We start from the raw sequence: 10,193 nt of genomic DNA on the forward strand, positions 1-10,193 counted from the left end.
CATCCACAGTAGAGTTATGTGTGAATCAGCTTATTTAATTCCCTTCGTGCATGTCAAATTAAACATATCCCTTGCAAATGCCTAAATATGTGTGCATCTGACAGGGCATGGTCATATATTCTCATATAAGAACATATTGGGCCTGTAATCTTCACAAGTTTGCAGTTTTTAAATGGGACATTTACATTTGAGGAATAATCCATTTTGGATGGGTGACAAAGAAGAGAAACAAGTAGACTCCACAGAAGACGAGCAGGTCTGTGTTAGCACATCAGCCAGAGGTCTCTGATGTGGAGCTGCTGCTTGTGGGTCTTTGCTGCAGAAAGGCTCCTGACATATCCATGTTCTCCAGAGTGATCCCTGTTTTGGTGAGAGCAAATAAATGGAGACATGAGGGAGGCATAAGCTGAGATGAGCTCAGCTCTCTGGACTGCCAAATAGCAGTTCCAGCGCTCTCCCTCCTTGACAGTCTGAGTGTAAGGAGCCTTAGTGGGATATATGAGGGCAGACAGATTGTGGAGGTGAGGTGCCTTGTTTCCAGAAAATAATGAGAAATTAGACTTTTTGCCCTGTGCATAGGGCTGACCCTGATTCCACTTCTGATCAACACACGTGTTTCAGATATGACTCATCTGCCTCCTCAGACATACGTATATTCCCCTAAGAAGCCATCAGGTCTTTGCCTCTTGCATCAGTGGGTATTGCAGAATTGTTCATTATTTTAGTCTAATACAGTGAGGACTACATGGTTGACTGCAAGATACTGAGGCACTCTGGAAGCAAAATAAAGCATTTCTAGCATAGTGGAAGTGCAGATATGATTTAGGCTAATGTATTCCCTCCAAGTCATTTGCCAGGCTTCTAGTCCATACTGTACAAGGCTTATACAATATGTTTCTTGATCTAGATGAGTTGTGGTTGAAACAATCATATGCACATAAGTAGGATCCATAGTTTAATTGGAATTTAATTAAAAATGAGAATTTAACATCCTGTGCATCAAGGCCTTCTAGTGCATAGAAAAAAAGTTAAAAGACATTATTTATGTTGGGCCTAGATATTTCTTCCTCAGAGTACCAACAGTGCAGAACTAATCACAGGTTCAGCAAATAGTGTGGATCACAACTCACAAAAGTCAATACATTTGTATCTAAACCCAAACATTTAGCGTCCAACAATCCACCGACCCCCCTCCTTCCCTGCCCTCCACTTGTATTTTTGGTTCTTTGATGATTATATTTAATTAATTAAGCTTAGTATTGCATCTAATGTTCTCCATTTTCTAAGTAGAGAAAATAGCTCATCTTCAAGAGTGTATTAACGCATCTCTATCAGCACCAAATTGCTATTAATTCTGACAGCACAGTATACGTTCAGATATTAACAATGCTGCCACTGACCTAAACCCTTGTTAGAGTATCTGGTTGAAAGATCCCCAACAGGCCTATAACTATGATTTTTTATTTTTGTGAATAACCTTCCCGTAGTAGTTTTTCTATTCAATAACGACTGTCTAAATCACAATAGAATTATTTACTATATTCTGTAAAAGCATTGTAGTACAATTCTTTTCTATACTATATTCTTGACCTGTACATTTTAGTGCAGGGCACCACTGCAATGCTAAATTTAAGGCTCTTATTCCAAGACTAAGGGGTAATGAGGATGAAAATGGCCATCTTTCTGGACAGCTCAACACTCAACACTTGGACTGAATAGCAACTTACTGTCTGGAAAATCGAAAACATGGTACAGTTTCTACCCTACTCATACAAGCTTTGCCAAGTGCTTTGTCAAGCATTTTATATTGTATGTAAATAACCATGTGAGTAAAGTGATTTCTCTATTTTGAGATGTACCAACAATCCAAAAACGCACTATATTAATGGCTATCTATGAGCAGTGAATGAGAGTGTACCATCTGCTTTCCCTCCCCACCTAAAACCATGGATATGCCACTGTATCCAGAGTTCTATGTGAGCGGTAATAAAATCACAACCCGTGCCTCAACTTTATGTGGATAGTCCATTTGTTTTTCTTCCCGTTTCATCAGCCTCATGCAGTTTTAAAGGTCCGGGAGCCATATTTGTCAAGCCTTTAGTACTGTGCTGTGAGAACCTTGCCGGCTCCACAAGCTCTCTACTGCATGAGCGCTCAAAAGCTCATTCAGTCACTTCTAATCCTCCACACTGCCTTCTGCCCTTCTATTACATGCTGTATGGTAGGAGCGCTTCCTGCCATAGAGCTGGGGCTGACCTCCTAACAAAGAACAGGTTCAATCTGCCTCCCCTCCCCCAAACCGGGAAGCTGATGAGGGTCACATGACCTTTCTAGACAGCACTGAGGAGGGATGGTAATATGTAACTGTGGGGGAAGGGTGCTGTGAGTCACACGACTCTTGTTGTGCCGTTATTAGGCCAGGGGAAGCGTGGGGAAAGCTCAGCCTGTAGCAGGGGAATATCCAGTTGGGTCTCTATTGCTCATTGTGCTGCGGTGTCCATTGACATATTGGATTTAGTTCCCTGAGTCCTGCTGCTTTATTTACACTGTAAAGAGAATAGGAGCACAGGGCCTGGGCGTGTGAGCCAGTCTGGAAGGGCAAAGACAAGGCTTCAATATTTCTGTGTGTGTGTGTGTGTGTGTGTGTGGGAGAGAAAGAGAGAGAGCTTTGTGTACTCAGTAACACTGTACAGCCCCTCCCCCACTCTCTTCCTCCCCTCCCCCTCTGCAACCGTCTACACTGCCGGGAGACACAGAAGGGTTTCTACAGCAGGCACACTGTTATGTCATACAGACCCATTTTCCAGACAAAGTAAAGCAGCATACAAGAAAAAATACATCTATTTTCAGGAGTAAATCCTTAGGTTTCACATCAGACAGGGGAATAAGACGAGCGGATAAGCCAGGGAATTTATAAAATTGAACTTCAAAATATACAATCAATACGTGACCCGGTACAAATCTGCTGTTTATGTGTCACACTACTACAGAGTCATGTGTGTATTCACTTTTTAAGAACATCTGAATGTTTGGGAACATATGCATTTCTTTAGGAGGCCACATTCCTTCCCCTGCCATAACCAAATTCCTTTGACAGAGCAGGCGGAGAGAGGAAAGGCGGGAAAAAGCAGACAGATGTCAGAGATTCAAGGGTCGAGGGCAGGGGTCAAGGGTTGGTGCCCTGTGGATCCAAAAGCCTCCCCTTTCCTTTCCTCCCCCTCCAGCCTGTATGCAGGCTGTACAATGGCACTCAATGACTTTACAATACTTATTACAGTGACTTTTAAATCTTTCACACTGTTTCAGAAATCTGCTCCCCACTCTAGCTGCAGGTTGCTCATAAACTCCCTTATCTCTCCCCTTGTGCTTAAATAAGTAATTTTGTTCCTCAATTTCTCAATATTTTTGGTCTTCAGCAATCAGGAGTCTTGTGATCATTTATTGACTCATTGTGCATCACTCTGGATAAAAGTGTCAGCTAAATCCCTCAAATAAATATGCAATGCAAAAACAATAATATAGAGCAAATATGAATATTTATGCACTGTTCAGCCAGAAAAGCCAGGCTAGTGTTTTTTTCAGTTTACAGCTGTGAGTGAATTGCCATGTCAGGCTTGCAATCTGTCTTCACCAGTATGTCTTTTTATGCCAATTCCAGGAAGTATGTTCAAAAATGTTCAGTGTTGATAGCTTAAATGGTTGGCTACAGCTGAAATGTCAGGGATAGGTTTCCATGGAGACACAGTGTATTAGCTGCAATCTTGAGATCCAAAAACAATGAGTTGAACATTATGGAGAACATCACTGCTGGCTATCACCACAACCATCTATTCATTCTGTAATTTGATTAGATGCCATAATGGTGAAGTTGTGATACTAACTACAGCCAAATCTTTTTATGCAAAATTTCATATCGCCCTGTTTCGCTGTTATTGATAACATTCACTGTTGTGACAATACTAGTGTGTCTAGTTCTCAGTAGCAAGGCCAAATGGACCTTGTCAGGGTCAACTCAATATGTGTATGCCTATAACACAAAATTTAAATGTGTGTTTAATGTGTTTATCTGACATTATACCTCAGCTGATGTTGAAATTTATTTTTGCAAAATGCATTGATGTGATTGGCGAGTGAGCCTTAAATAGCCTTGGAGAAACCAGGCTAGTGAGCTGCACTGAAAATATAGGGTGGGGTTAACTACAAATACAACCAGAAGGCATTTTTAAACCAACCTACTGTATGATTTCTGCCCAGGAAAATCTCACAGGGTCTGTGATCTCCCTCTGACATTGTATTGTTAGCTTAGTGATTGGGGGATGGGCATGTCTGCTGTGCAGTGGATCACTGATTTCAGCCTCCTGCTTTGTCATAGCAACATAATGCTGTGTAATGGGCTTCCACTCAGCCAGACATCACATTAATATAGCACAGTGACACGTCGCTCTACATAATCACTTGCCTGACCTCCAGGTTCATGAAATAATGTATACACTCGGCTATCATGGTTGTTGTTGTTGTTGTTCCCCCTGAAAACACTCAGTGATGTTGATGTGTACAGCGGAGAGGGTCAGGGAGATTTACATGTGGCAGAGGAGAGGGTTGTGTAAGGGAGAGGAAAGAACAAACCGTGTTATCACACATCCTGATAAAGGTCATTCACATGGAGATGTCAAGCCCTTCATGATCTGATGTGTAAGATAAGATGACTCTAAGTGCAATACCATCTGTTTACATTTCCCTATCAAATCAGGTTATAAAACATGAAAAAATCCTACTACACTGTGTGTGTAAGAGAGAGGGCGAGAGAGAGGGAGGTGTGTGTGTGTGCAAACATTTGTATGTGTGCGAGGACGCGTGCATGTGTGTGTGTGACAGAGACACAGAGAAAGAGAGATTACATTAAATTTCAAAATGTGTTCTATTTTCCATCATATCTGATAATTGTTTGCCTCAGACGAGAGAACAAAATCCCCTTGGTAAATTCTCCATTGTGGGTATTAATGCTGGATCATCTCCTGGAAAATATTGAGAGAGAGAGAGAGAGAGAGAGAGAGAGAGAGAGAGAGAGAGAGAGAGAGAGAGAGAGAGAGATTGGAGGAGGAGGGGAATTACAGGACTAAGGAGTCTGTGTCCAAAATTTGTGTGTGCCAACATTGCCATCTAGTGGTGTGAAAGTAGTACACAGTTTATTGATGAGCCTAAATCTTCCATATTTGGACAAGATAATATACTTTCTTGCAGTGCTGTCTATATACTGTGACTGCATGGGTTTAAATAAATGGTGTTACACAAGTCTCTCCTCCTCTTCTCCTCTTTGTCTAGTGTCTTTTCAGTGTGTACAGTCTAAAAATAAACATCAGCCCACCCAGTAAAAAGACCCAGTTATCACCGTCTACCCAGATAACAACCACTGAGGGATATTCAGGTATCAGTCAACCATCGCTGACTAAACTGAGAACAAAATGTAACTATCCGAGCAGTAAGGAGGTGGTTTGGATGTGAATAACAGCTTGTAGTTGACTTTCATTCCTCCACCATGGCACAACGCTGTATTGTTTTGGGAGGAGGTGAAAGGAGGGAAATATTCCATGGGCATCTATTTAGAACTTCTCCACGCTAAGTCGTTTTTCCAGCCTCGTATATAAAATAAATATTTTCACAGGGAATGTTGGAAATTTTTGTGAACACACCCAGTGAACAGTCTTGAAATATAATTATGAATAAACAAAAGAGTGAGTGTAAGGTTGAGAGCTTGTATCAGTGAGACAGCCTATTTAGAGAGAAAGACATATACTATATTATAACAGTCTTAAGCCATAATCATTCACTTTTTGGTTGAATCACAGTATACCACATCATAGGGCATACAACTCTAGATATGAAACTCAAAATAAAAGAGCAATGTCAGGTAATGGAGAGAGGTTTATAGAAACAAGGCATGGATTGCACATCCAAATCCACATCATGAATCATAGATCAATATAAGCATCTATTCCATCTGCAAGAAATGCCCACAGCCAAATGAATTTGTAGTCATCATCATTGTTCTTACAAATCATTCCCCCTGGTGGCAGACAGACATCAATACCGACTGCAAAAAAAAAAAATCCATCTAAGAAAAATGTCCATCTTGAACAAAATCGGCCAATGGGATGAGATAATTGAACTCATTTCCAGTGCAAATCAACTAGCTTCAGTTTTCTTGAATCAAATGACAGTATTGTGAAACAAGCTGAGTTATCTGCCATGTTTGAGGATATTGCCACATGTTTCGGTGTTTTGAAACAAATGCTCCTGCATTGGAAAAGTGTCTTATCTCTTGCTATCGGCAGAATCTTTGACTTGGTAAAAGAAAAATAAGATTTTAAGGCTGAATGCATATATATATATGCATTCAGAGACTTAGTTTTAATTGTCATATATACATATATATATGTATATATATATATATAATAGGACAAACTAATTGTTAAACTGGACATTTTTGCAGTGCTTCTTCAGCAGTCGTTAAAGCTTTTTCTTGGCTTGGCCCTTGATGTAGCTATATGACGTTTTTTTTATTTTTTATTTACAGCCATGATGTCAGTGTTGTTAAAGGTAAGATGTTACCTGCCTCTACTTGATGATATCTATTGTAATGATGTCATCGCTGGTGCTCGCTCTTGGAGACAGACATCGAGTTTGTCATTATGTTGACTGCCGATTTGCCTCAAGCAATTATTCAGGAAACTTCATCAATGTGTAATCATGGTCTGTACAGATGAAGCGGTGATAAGTTCAGATAGAGTGGAATTATGGACTTTCATTCATGGCTCTCATCACATAGAAGGTCTTTGAATTTTCACTCTCTTCTGTTAAAGGGTATGGATCTGTTTTGTAACAGGTTAAAGGTATGCTATGGCTACAATTCTGAGAACAATACTAGATATATAAAAATGACATATTCTGCAGTTAGTCATATGCACATACATATTGTAGATGCTCACACATTTATGACTTAAAGTGGTGATGATTCATTAGCTGGACTATGGCATTTCACTTCAACAACCCACATGCCCTTTTGTGACATTCTGCTTCTTTAATGGTTGTGGTTAACACTTGTGTGATTCAAATAAAGGACTAATACCTCCAGATGACGGAAGAAGATTCACTGCTTTATCATGGTAGTCACAATTCACAGTCACAGTTTACACATAAACATATTCTAATGTCTATGTTATTACACACTACCAGTTTGTAATGCTGGAAGCTATCAGGTTTGGATTTTGGCCTCCATTTGAACTAGTGTCCTTGTATTTTGTTTGCTAGTGTTCATAACAAAGCTTATTGTCTCCCTGATCCGAGTGGCTTCTCATCACAGGTGTGAACAATGAGTCCACCTGCAGCTTTAAGGATCAAAGATACCAAAGTGTTTGATTGCCATGTACCTTCTTTCTCAGCTGCATACAGGCTGAAAACTGATACTGTGCTTGTTATCTTTTGGGACGCCTTTTGTCAGATCATGTGACAAAAGCCCACATTTTTGCAACCTTCGGGACTGCAGCAGGTCCCTTGCCACAGCAGCGGTGATCTTCCAGAATATACCATCTAAAGAGAGAGCTTAGAGGCTGCAGTGTAAGCAAGAGCCTTCACATAAATCCTCAACCTAGATAGGAACAATCATATGAGTATTGTACGCAAATTAAAACCATCAGTTCCTATTTATCAGAGAAACTAGATCAATCTTTGCTGACAATGTTGATGTTATTTATGTTAAGGAGCCATTTTGTAAAGGGTCAGAAGGAGGTGAAAGGGTGAGGCTAGAGGATGAGAGAAAGGGTTTGGATAGAGGGAGTGTTAGGGGTGCTTGGGTCAGGGTGTACAGAGGGGATGGGGGATTAAGGGGTTTTAAAAGGAGGTTTTGGGATACTGTTGTTCAGCTCACATTCAGTTTTCTTCTGTAAAACATAAGCAATGGCCTTTGGACCAATAGGATGAAGTACTAAAACTCAATGTAATACACTACATAGGGGTGTGGCACGGTAAACAGTTGTTTCTATGTAGGTTGGTGCCGTATGCTATGCTATGTAAACACTTTGTTGGATGGTGAGTCAGTTGATGTGCATGCAGGTCTATTTACGTAGGTAAACATAAGTTGCTAATGGAGACTCATCGTGATTATTGGTGTGAATTAAAGCAGTGACGTAGGTTGGAGCTGGAATTAAGTCCCTCCTCTGCTCAGGCGAACGCATCCTCTCAAGATCGCTTTATAGCCTGAGTTCACTATTGGCAGAGGCTTTTCCCAGTCAATGAAAGCATGGCGTCGAAGGGATGTGTGTCCCACAGACTGCAGGAGACATCAGGACCGCACACAGGCAGTGTGTTTCCTTCACCACACACCATAAAACCCCCCCACCACACATGGCTGTAATAAGCCAACAAATTAAGCCATTACACCGTTTTTAAGGTACACAGACATCCGTGTTTAAATATTTTAAGAGTAGCAAGGGATCTCTCACCACAAGTTACATTGTATGTCTGAGACCACCAGGGAAATGAACACCCATCCATCCTACCATTATAGCTCCATGGGACGATTTGCATGATAAAAAGCTTTGTTTTCACAAAACCATAACAGGCCATTCTCTCATTACAGTGTTCCACTTACTCTGACAAAGTAGCAAGTATTCATGAATGATATGAGTATTGGTGTCTGATGGAAATCTAAGTTTTGAGGAGGTGATCCCCATCATTGGCACAGGCAGTGTCTGCTTTCCAGGATGTACTCGTATGGGCATATTAGCATTTCAGTAGAGAGGCGAGGGCTGAACTATTTGGCACAATGCATCACTGGCCCGAGGCGATGTGGCTACTTGAGCCAAATCTAATGATGGTGTGTAAGTCTCTGTTTCAGTCCCATTCTGCATACAGTTTAAGAGCAACACCTATAAAAGTTCATTATGCTGCTGCCGTAATGGTGTTCAGGGAAGTACTCCATAAGCAGAGAAAAGCAGGAGTGTCTTGTAAACCCTCTAGGGAACTTTCTAATTAAATACTCACTCTTTTTCTCCAATAAATGGCAGGGATTTCAACCTTTTCCTACATGTCATATTTTCTCCGTTCCTCAGGCTATGAAATGATGCCAAAAGTTGGGAGTCCATCTTGAGGAATTTAGTTTAGGATGGTTTTAATTGTTTTCCATGTAGAATAGTTTTTCCAAGCTACTGTTAAACTGTACGGCTTCAGCTAGAGGAAAGGGCTTCCCTGGGATGTTGGCAAGCTGTGCTGAGGCCATATGTGAGGGCTTGATACAGACAACCTGTCTGCTCTGCATTTCTGATGGGTTGTGTCATCAGTAGATGGCAGCAGGTCTAATGCCTCTGCAGAGTACATCAATGTTACTAGGCTTTCCTTTGTAGATGATGATTGGTTATTGTTGCGGCATTTTATGATAAGGTGGAGGCTCATCCACTGTAAAAATAAATAAATAATAAAATCATTCAGTCTGTCAGCAGGACGTCTTAAATCATTTTGTTTGGGTCAAAAATAAATGTGTTTTTTTTTTCACAGGATATCATTTTACATACAGCAAGCACCTATATGTCATTAATGGGTTTTTGAAAACACTGATAACATTTGATAACACTAACATGAACCTAGTCCTGAGGTCTCACATCAGAATATGACAGGCTTCATATTGTAGCCCCAAAAGTGGGAAAATTGTACATATGCACATGTTGTAAAGGCATTAATTTACCTTTGACTACAATTTGTCTATGATTGTATCATTTACTTAATGCTATTTGCCCATACATGGAACCCTTTTTTTTTTTTTTTTCCAGATATAGGCTAATATCAAATAGGTATATGTTCCCCTATGTGTATGGATGAACTGTAGTCATCATTTATCTGTTTCCATTTATATTCTATGTGTTTTATTAGATATGATTTGTGATTATTGACACTGATCTCCATCCATACACGGGTTTTCTTCCTCTTCATTGGCCTACACGCTGGATAACCTGTCCATGCTTTTGATGGTGTGTAGGACTGCGCTGCAGCCTACCTGCTAGACACCCACCGTATCTGTCAGTCACCGCGGGATCCTCCAATAGCAGGGCGCGTGAGCCCGTGACTCCTCCCCAGTGTATAATTGAAGTTTCTTTAGTTTCTCCGGCGGAGTCCGCACGCAGTGTAGTCCGATCTGTGGAGGG

This window comes from Centroberyx affinis, unplaced genomic scaffold (assembly GCF_046629955.1).
Source record: "Centroberyx affinis isolate AG114_WGS23_722 - 3 ecotype Tasmania unplaced genomic scaffold, CSIRO-AGI_Caff_v1 ptg003379l_1, whole genome shotgun sequence".
Taxonomy (NCBI): Eukaryota; Metazoa; Chordata; class Actinopteri; order Beryciformes; family Berycidae; genus Centroberyx; species Centroberyx affinis.